The sequence below is a fragment of the Thermobia domestica genome, chromosome 1, assembly GCF_964235325.1.
Source record: "Thermobia domestica chromosome 1, izTheDome1.hap1.1, whole genome shotgun sequence".
In the NCBI taxonomy this organism is placed as follows: Eukaryota; Metazoa; Arthropoda; class Insecta; order Zygentoma; family Lepismatidae; genus Thermobia; species Thermobia domestica.
Genome location: NC_137454.1, coordinates 68,412,781 through 68,423,203, shown reverse-complemented (window position 1 = coordinate 68,423,203; position 10,423 = coordinate 68,412,781).

Below are 10,423 nucleotides of genomic sequence, written 5' to 3'. Positions count from 1 at the left end.
AAAGCTGTTATAAATTGAGAAATTCATATGCAATTTATATGACTTCTTTTCAGTTGTTACTGAATGGTGGTTCGTTCTAGATGTATTTGTTTTATTCTTTTTGGCAGATATGCACATTCTAATATTGTAGTTAACTACCTCTTGTTAATGAGCTAAAAGTGTTTCCCTCGGAGCAAAAGATGTTTTGAGAAAATCTTGAAGGAATTGATATCTCAAACACTCCGCTATCTTTTGACAAGCCGACAGGTGCCAATAGTTGACAATTGAGATGGTTAGTTTTAACCTTGAGAATTCTAAAGCTCCCCACTGATGAGAGGAGTTGATATAGCTAATGGTTTTACCAAAACAGACAGGGTAAATAAATACGTACAACCATTTCCTTAATTCCTGTACGTGCTTTTTCTTATTCACACCTTCTTTCACCACCCCTTTATGAGGGTTGTGTTCTGGCCATTGACCTCCAAGAACAAATCGTGCGAATCTATGCTTCTTTTTGTGCAGTCACAAATACAGAAAATCTGCCTCTCGTATGGGAATAAGAAAGAGTTAAGAAAAATAACAAAACATACTTCGCGTGGCCAAGATACGCAGGTAAATTTATCATTATCATCATAGGATAAACATTGCTTCAGTGTGGCCAACTTCCAAGATAGACAGGTGGCCAACTTATAGAGTAGTAAGTAACGAATGTCTTATGCGAAAATGCAGGTTCAAGACGAAATAGGCCAAGATAAGCAGGTGGCCAACTTAGAGAGGTGGCCAAGTTGACAAGTTTCACTGTATTAGGAAAAACGTATAAAAGATTGCTAATGTAATGAGAGCATTCTCACGTATTAAATTCAGGTAGAGCGAAAATTTTCATAGTACATTTTGTTAGGTTCTAAATCACATTAGCATAAAACAAGCTAAAGAAGAGAGAACCTTATCTTCTTCCATTATCTTAGTATGAACGAATCGGTGGCTCATAGGGCAGTTAACAGATCGAATCGGTCGCTCATAGGACAGTTAACAGTTCCTGTCGCTAATAGGACTGTCGCAAGTGGGAAGACACCCATTTACTTTGCGAATTCAGATGGGACCACAAAGCCATTACATCAGAGGATAGAGTGACCATTTCCTTTCCCCTGTAAAGAATGAAATTATAGTTTAACACGCATATTCCCTGTAGGCTAAATGAGACTGATAATGAAAGTGGATGAATATTGAAGAATTGGGGGGATGAAAACTTGGGAGGAAACGAAAGTACCGCGAGACAACGGTGTTGTCCACTATAAGCTCACATGGACTGGGATTGAAGCAGGGACTTCTAGCACCAGAGATGAGCACTCTGCTACTGAGACACCGTTCTCTTGTCTCGTCTCAAAATTAGCAAAATTCTTTCTCGCCTCGGTTCTTGAAAAAAGTTTTCCTCGTCTTGTCTCGAGAATTTCCTCGTCTCCTTTTGTAAATTAATACCTTCACATTTTTTTCATTAATCATCTAAAAGATATTAGAATCCTTTCGCGTCACGAGAGGTCCACGTAGGGTGTGATATAACAACATTTAATCCATTTTTATTGTTGGAGTATATTGGATAATGACTTGCTTATCTTTAAACGTTGATATACTTACTCTCCATTGTGTTCGTACAATTACTTTATCAATTTATTATTTTTATATTATGCCCCATATAGCACTGAAACAGTGCTTCAGATGTAAGACTTAGGTGAACTAGTGTTGAAATTTCACTTCTCGTGGGCAGAGATGCACTGAGAAAAAAAAATGTAGGTGACGTACTTAAAAAGATATGTTACATGCGTAATTCCTGTAGTTTTTGGACTTAACGTACAGCAGACGCATAACTGAAAACGCATGTTTTAGAATACTTTCTGTATAAGTGTTCCATCTATACGTACTTTCCGTATGAAACAATATAGGTGGTCAGGATCTCACATACAAATGGACGTATATAACATATAGCTGAGGAATGTAACATAAGTACAGGTATATGCATGTGATATACGGAAAACTGTAACGGCATGATGTAACATCCAAGGACAGTGCCTATGTAGCATACGGATGACATACGTTCCTTACTGATTTCTGTAGTAAGCAAGAGGATACCGTATATTTGTACAATATATCGCTGTCAGGAGAACGGATTTTTCTCAGTGTGGAGTGGGTCAGTTGGTCGGTGGGTCGTGGAGCAACAGGTCGTGACCCACTTGCGACCCACCACCCTCCGTGATCCACTCTGATCTACCAATCCTATACGACCCATCGACCCACTCTGTTGAGTGCATTGTAGAGAGCATCTTCTGAACACTGGTGATTTTGTCGACGTTTCTTTTTTTACTTCTAATTCCCCCATTTTTCTTCCTTTTTTATTTATTTCTATTTACTTATCTGAAAGTGAGACTATTTACTTATCTAAGTGAAGAAAAGAACTTCATACACTTTTGGATATTGATGTTTATAGTAGTAATAATAGCAATAGGACTTACTACTTGGCTTTCGAGGCACTGATCTTTCTGTTTTCTTTCTTTCTCTCACCTTTGTATTGACCTACTTTTCCTTGATTTGAAACTTTCAAATTTAATCCTGTTTTCCACTGAAAAGTATATGTAATTCAACAAGTAAATAATTATATCTGATAATTAAGTTGCAATTCATTGTAATATGGGCCATGACAAACACTTTACCAGTTTATATTGTAAAGGTCAGTTCTACCAGTGGTGCTTGAGCGCTTGATCGTAGAAATTCAAATTCCGATTAATTGATAATAATTTTCAAAGCCTTCTTTTTGTTACAAGTGTAAACTCTTTAGTCAGTGGAGAGGAGGGCGTGGATCGTTGGTCAGAGTTGATGACAGAAGTTTTTTTTTAGTGGGTCAGATAGGGTCATGGTGAGGGATCGGACAGAGTGAGTCACGATGGGTCCAGTTGGTAGCGGGTCACTGTGGGTGGTGGGTCAGTGAGTCATGGGTAAAATTTTCATTGACTCTTGCCATCTGTGCTCATGGGGAACGTGTAATAATAATGACGGAGAAATTTATGGCTTGAATTAATTTCATTGACGACAAAATGTGTCTGTCATTTCAAAAAAAAAAAAAAAGAAAAAAAGAAAAAAAGAAAAAGAGAGAGAGAGAATAATGAAAAATTTGACAGAAAATGAACAAAATGAAATGAAATCTTCATTTTTAACATTTCACGATTATGCCTATACACAAAGAAAAATCCGTTCTCCGGACAGCGGTATATTGCACAAATATACGGTATTCTCTTGCTTATTATAGAAATCAGTACGGAGCATACGTTATCGGTATGCTACATAGGCACTGCCCTTAGATGTTACATCATGCCGTTGCAGGATGTCTGACATCTAACAGTTTTCCGTATATCACATGCATATACTTATGTTACCTTCGTCAGCTATGTGTTATATACGTCCATTTGTATGTGAGATCCTGACCGCCTACATTGTTTCATACAGACAGTACGTATAGATGGAACACTTATACAGAAAGTATTATAAAACATACATTTTCAGTTATACGTCTCCTGTACGTTAAGTCCAAAAACTACAGGAATTACGCATGTAACCTATCTTTTTAAGTACGCCACCTGCAATTTTTTTCTCAGTGTAGGCTATATGAGAGTCCATGAAAAAATTGGTGAAATGAAAATAAGAGTGAAAGCGAGACCTCTCAAAAAAAATGACTTAAGAAAAAAGAGCAAAGCAAAAGGAGAAAAGCATTAAATCAGAAGCTTAAATAAGGGTTTAGTAAAAAATTTGTGGTTTGTCTTTAGTCAATTGTTTCAATTACAGTCCGTGAACATGGCCTCACGCCTATTATTGCGGTTCCTAAGAAGAGTGACCGCGAGGGAGGGTTAACATATTCCACGTTAACCAATCTTACAATTTACTAAAATCCATTACGCACCGATTGGCAGGAAATGGAAGGATAGGGGAATGAGAAAAGAAAAAAAAATGATAAAAGCAGGGTACAAAAGCGAAAGCGAAGACGTGTTGATTGCCGTTCAGAAGAGCAATATTAAAATTTTTCTTTCACACCTGCTTCTAGTATCGACCCCCGTAGGTAGATGGTGTTCTTTTAATTAAAGGAACTATATCAGTGAACCATCCTGATTAGCTTTGTCCCTTCCTGTTTTCTTTTGTGTTCCACTAGTCATCGACGGTTCTTTGCTTGCGGCAGTTATGAAAGAAAAAAGTCTTGTTATACACAACAAATTTGGCCATAAGCGCTACTAACAGCCTCGTGTTAACACCATCACGCTTTTCTAATAACCAACACTTTAGCTATCGACAAGCAATTTATTGCGGTTTCCTCCATATATCTTTTGCTGCAAAGGTCAGTTTTGCATGATAACGAAAAACTGATGTGGTACTGTACGTCTGGAGTTCTTTCTTCTTAAAGATATCGTGTCTCAGAACACAGAGTTGGAACATAGAATTTTAAGAAAAATTATTATTCGTTGTGATGATAAAATTAAATGAAATCTTTCAGTTTTACGTCCCATGGTTATGCCTGCTAGGCTAAAGGAGACGGTGATGACCAGATATGAATTCAATGGTAGAATTAATAAAGGGGGAGAAGACCTACACATACGATGTTTGTCTACCACAAAGTCCACTTGGCGCGAGCTGGGATCGAACCAGGGCCCCACGCACCAAGGTGCACTCTACCACTGAGCCACCTCGGCCCTCTACTATTCGTTGTGTTGCCCACGTGACGAGACGAGACGAGACGAGAAATAAATTGTGAATAAGTCTCCTCTCGAAATATTTCGTGTCGTCTCGTCTCAAAAATTTATGTACAAAACTTATGTCCCGATTTCTTTCTTTATTTCACATACAAGTTATCAGAACCCTTCTGCATCACGAAAAGTCCATGAAGGTTGGGATATAACAACATTTAAACAAAATTTATTATTGATACTTGCACATCATTAAACGTTGATAGATGTTCTTCTTTGTGTTCGTACGATCAATTTATCAATTTACGTTTTATACTATAAATCATGTGACACTAATACTGTGCTTGACATCTAAGATTTCGATGGACTAGTGTTGTCTGCAAGACTCGTGAAATTTCGACGAAAATCGAGACGAGACGAGACCAGAAATTTTTTGTCTCGTGAGTAACAAATATTATTCGTAATGCAAATATTGTCCTATAATTTTCAATGGAAATAATGCCTTCCAATTTCTCAGCTATTGTTTCTCCTGAAGATTGAAGAAGAAACGAGGACACGTAAAGTTTCTTCCAGGATAGGGTTACAAACACACATTCACTTAAACAGAGGCATTAATGTCCCACTGCTCCTTTTATGGTTTTAAACAATCTAAAATGTCTAGTACAAATGATACACACATATTATTTGTTTGTTTATTTGGAGCTTATTGGCCCTTTAAAATACTAAGAAATAACTTAACCCTTTTATGGCATGTGAATCTATAGTTTAATATTGAATCCATCCACGGACCACATATATCACCGCTGGAAATCGGAGCAGACTTCTTGAATTCTTATTCGAGTATGGTCTATGAACAGTTCCTAGTAGTCCCTGTTTAGTTGTATTTACAGCAATTAACCTTCAAAAATTGTTCAAAACTCAGAAGTCCCGTTTTTTCTCCAAAACATGTTATTATCATTCGTGCGATAATTAAAATATTACCTTTATAAGTCACCAATAGTCAAGCAGGCTGGAAACCAATTCTTTATTTAATTACAGGATTTACTTCTACGATTACTACATGCAAAACTTATAACGAGTAGAAGAAATGAGGCATAGCCCTCTCAAATGTTGTACAGTCCGCAGCAATAAACCTGCAACATGAGCATGTAAGTTTATTGTGAAACGACGAAGTCTTTTGCTCCAAAATAAGTGTACAGGGGAGGACGCCGAGGTTTCTCCTGGCGTGATTCGTGCCACTTAGACGTTATGTTGATTCCCTGCGCTGTTAGGAGTAGTTTCACAATAAACTTAGCCAACATGCTCATGTTGCAGGTTTTTTTGCTGCGGACTGTACAAATGAGATTGTTAGTTCAGGTCAAGATAAAATAAATATATTTTATCCTTTCCTCTAGTACTCCCCTATTTCTGGCTTCCCTGTATTTGATCTATTGTGTGCATTCTAGTGTACTTCTTGTTTCATGCATTTAAACCAAATGATGAATGAGTTAATATCATTTGAAAATAATTATGAAAATTGTATCTCGTTCAAAAGGTGGCATGTAAGATTTTATATTACTGAACGGGCTTGGTCGATTAAAGAACAAATGTGTAAATAACGTAACAACAGAACGAAAACCTTTTCGCAGACCACAGGCGTCAATCCCACCGGGGATGTGTCCCCCCAATATTTGTAAAACGGTTTTCGTCCTCCCCAAATATTTCAAGTATCTTAGGTCAAGTATGACGCAAAAGAGGCTCGATTATGTAGCAGTTTGCTACGTTCACAAAACAATATTAAACAGTGGATATGAAAAAAAAAAAAAAGGAGTACAAAAGTTTGTTTACAATTGTGAACGTAGACAGACAAAAGACAGACAATTGTAAAGACAGACATAAGAGCCTCATTTACATTAGTTGTAGGCTTAAAACCTGCTTTCAAAACTTTATTGTTTCTGAGTATTCTCTGCACATTACCTTTTATCATTATTTTGTTTTCGGCATACACTTGGTATCATCTAAGTTTGACTAAAATTATAAAACAAGGTTGAATTTTACTGTTTGCATAAACAAACAAACTGTAAAGTGTGTGCGTTTTATTATAAAAAACTAGACTATTAAAGGTAAAAATATTACACAAAAAAGTTTTAATTTTTTGTTAGTTTTTAAAGACTATTTTTTTATTTTTCGGGCAGCACCCCCGGACCCTCCGCTTTCCTTGGGGTATTTCTTACATCCCACTCCCCCTGGTAGTCTGTTCGCTCCCTTCCCAAAGTTTATTTGCTGCTAACGCAAATATGGTAGACAGCATAGTGTATATTTGTATATTTCACCTCTAACAGGGTATATAAAAATTTGCTTAATTAACGCTGCTACTTTTCGAATGGCTTATTTGTGTTTCCGTTGTCTGTGTAACACAGTTTCCGCTTAATGAAAGAATTTTAACACATTTTCCACTCCTAAATTAATGGGACCGTGAAATATTTCCTTGAAGAGGTCCGTTGAAGACAGTTTTTACTGCATTAGAAAAAGTGCTGGAAAGCGTACTGAAGAAGCTTAAGATATTTAACTGATATTACTTATAATTCCATATCATAAAATAGTAAGTTATGATATTTATTTAATTTTCAAGCAATCATTTAATTTCCAAAACTACTATTATAAACCGAATTTCGGGCTCTAAAATAATTGGTTACTAAATGCATCTTAATATATTGAGAACAGTGAGTAAATTCATCACAGTTTCATTTCCAACCCTGATGTCCGAAGAGAACATAAAAGATGACGTGTCAAATTGGGCAGAACAGGTGTTACAATGACGTGGCCCTCTGTCCTATCAACATTATTAAACTGACCGTTTGTTTCGTTCAACGCAGCTGAAGTATTAATACGGCTCCTTCTAGTAGTGGTGTGTCAGCCCTTGTACCACAATACAATGCACCCTCTGCACCTTGTACAACGAACTGATAGCGTACTTCTCTATGAAAAGCAGCTGATGAAGAGAAACGCGATGCGATCGATCGATTCCCTTCCAAGTGGTCAGATCAGGAAAGACGAAAACGAAAAATCTTCCTTTCTGTGGTCAGGTGCTAGTGACGTGTAGTTCTTTTCTGTTGCTCCTTTGCTCATCGTAGTATTGTTGTGTTTTTAGAAGATGAATTGATGGGGCGGCACTTTAACTCGCCACCAGAGGGAAAACGACAGTGTCACACTCTATCGGTGGCACGTGCAAGCAATTGTCTATCGTCCCCACCCACACACGCTCTTCTCCACTGGTTTTCTTCTCTGGGAAGAGGCAGATGTTATTATGAAGAATGCGACAGGCAGAAAGATTCTCTTTTGTTTTCTTTTTTTACTTTTTCTTAACTGATATGTGTTCTCATTTCACAAGCACCTTTCTATTGTTCTGTTCTATTGCTATTTAATGACTTGTATTTGCCCAGACAAAGAAAGGAATTTTCGCTAACAATACCTGACCAAAGTGGGAACAGCTTTAAAATAAATACTCCACAGTTTTTAACAAAAGAGTTGCACGCGAATAGTTTGATGTTCCATTGAGTTGCTAGTCATCTTCTTCGAACTTGTATGAGTTCAGTCTCTGGATCAGTGTCTGGATGACATGGTTAGTTAAAAAATGGCCAAGATTCATTGGAGTAAAATATACGAAAAGAGTTTGTATTTTAAAGGAAGGTCTTAAACTGTCTATCGATAACATTTTACAGTGCAATGGAGTTCGTCCTGATTGATGAATTAATGTAAAGGAAACGGGGTAGTGGGGATAATTGAGAAATAGAGATCACACAAGCTTCTAAGAAACTTCATACTCAGACTCATTTCTCACACTTGCTACGCTTTGGCTGTAATAACATTAAACACCATTGTTAAGAACGCTATTTTGTACAGTTGTTTCTTCAACATTGTGCTCCATATTTATGGTTTCTTTTTCTTGATTAATTTATGTCTAGTACTTTCATAGTATTGCATTTTCACTTCCATAGTTTTTGATACTGTACTTCCTTTACTGTATTTTCTTCAGGTACGCATCCAGAAATTTATGTTGGGAGAGGTCCACTAACGGCAATACTACAAGCCAATACGTTCGTGTAGTATTCTGCACCCGAAAAGACTATAAGTAATTGTAAAATATTTCCATATATACGAGTATTTTCAGGGTAAATAGATGACAGAACTTGATTGTTTTCTTGATTGTCTTGAAGAGAAAGAGTACGGATAAAGTGTAAGATCAAATTTTTATGCTATAATTAATCATTTCTCTGTTATAGAAGTATAGTTTTATTGAGAAAGTGTACAAATGTCTGTTGACTTATATGACTTTTTTTTGGGTGGGGGGGTGTCTCGGACCTGGTGAACTGCCATAGGTGCCCGCCCTTGTAAGTGCTATATCAATATGCTTGTTTCTTTATTTATTCACAAAATATACAATTTTCTGGAGTTCGTCGTTGGGGTAGTGGGAACCATAATGACCACACCGATAAACCGATTATTTTCTTACATTTTTTCAATTGTGTATTTTTAAGAATTTAAACGAGATAAATTGCTTTATTTCTTTTAATAACCTTTATCTAATATATTACAGTGAATTGTGGTCCTTATTGTTAAAAAGAAGCTGACTATTGTTTTATTCATCATTCATTATGTCATTACGACATCGTAGAATTATTCATGATTCCATCATCCAAAGGTTTAAAAAACTGATATCAATGTAACTGTCATATTTTTTTCCTCAGTGTAGCTCCTTTTGGGAGATTTGTATATCTTACGCGCATATAAGACAAAAACGAGGTTCCTAGTACAGTTTGCAATAGCTGACAAAATTTTAAAACATATTTTTGTGTCACGTAAGATTTTCCTTAAACGATGCCCACTCTCCCCATCTCCCCTATACAATTTCTTTAGTTAACTCCGTGCTGTTTGGGTTATTCTAATTGTTTGGGCTATTAGTTCACATTAGGGTAAATCGGAAGAAACTTACAGAAATCCTGAAGAAATCGATATTGATTGTAAGGAGAGGAGGCTATTAGGACTTCATACATAAAGCAACGGCTTAAAATATAAACAGTAGTAGAAGAAATACAGAAAGAAGTGAAACTGGAAGAGGTCTTAAACAAGGACCCTGCGCGCCGCCCACATTGTTCAATATATATTTCGAAGAGCTTTTGAAGAACTGTTTCTAGTGTAAAAGAGGCGTAGATATCGGCGGAAGAAGAATCAAATGTATATGGTTTGCAAATTATATGTCTTTCTTAGAGAAGATGATCAGACTTTGAACACTATGCTGGAGGAATTGAACATCAATTGTGAGCAGTTCGGGATGAAGATCAGATCAAAGAAGACAAACACAATGATGATTGGGAGAAAGTCACAACAGATTAAGGTGAGCAAATAGAAGTAAGTGAATGACTTCAGGTACTTAGGTTGCCTGGTAGACCTAAGCAGTGACATGAGAAGCGATAAGGAAGTCAAAGTGAGAATAGCCAAAGAAGGTTTCAATAGAAAGGAACTTGTTTTTTTGTAGACCTTTGAACAAGAAGTTAAAGAAGAAATTGGTAAAGTGTTTCGTATAGAGCGTGGCCTCGTATGAAACGGAAACCTGGACTTTGCGTAAAAGTGAAGAAAAGCAAATTGAAGATTTTGAAATGTGAGTTTTGGCAAAGGATGGAGAAGATCAAGTGAACGGAAAGAATTAGAAACATAACTGTGTTGCAAAGGGTGGGAGAAAAAGAGAA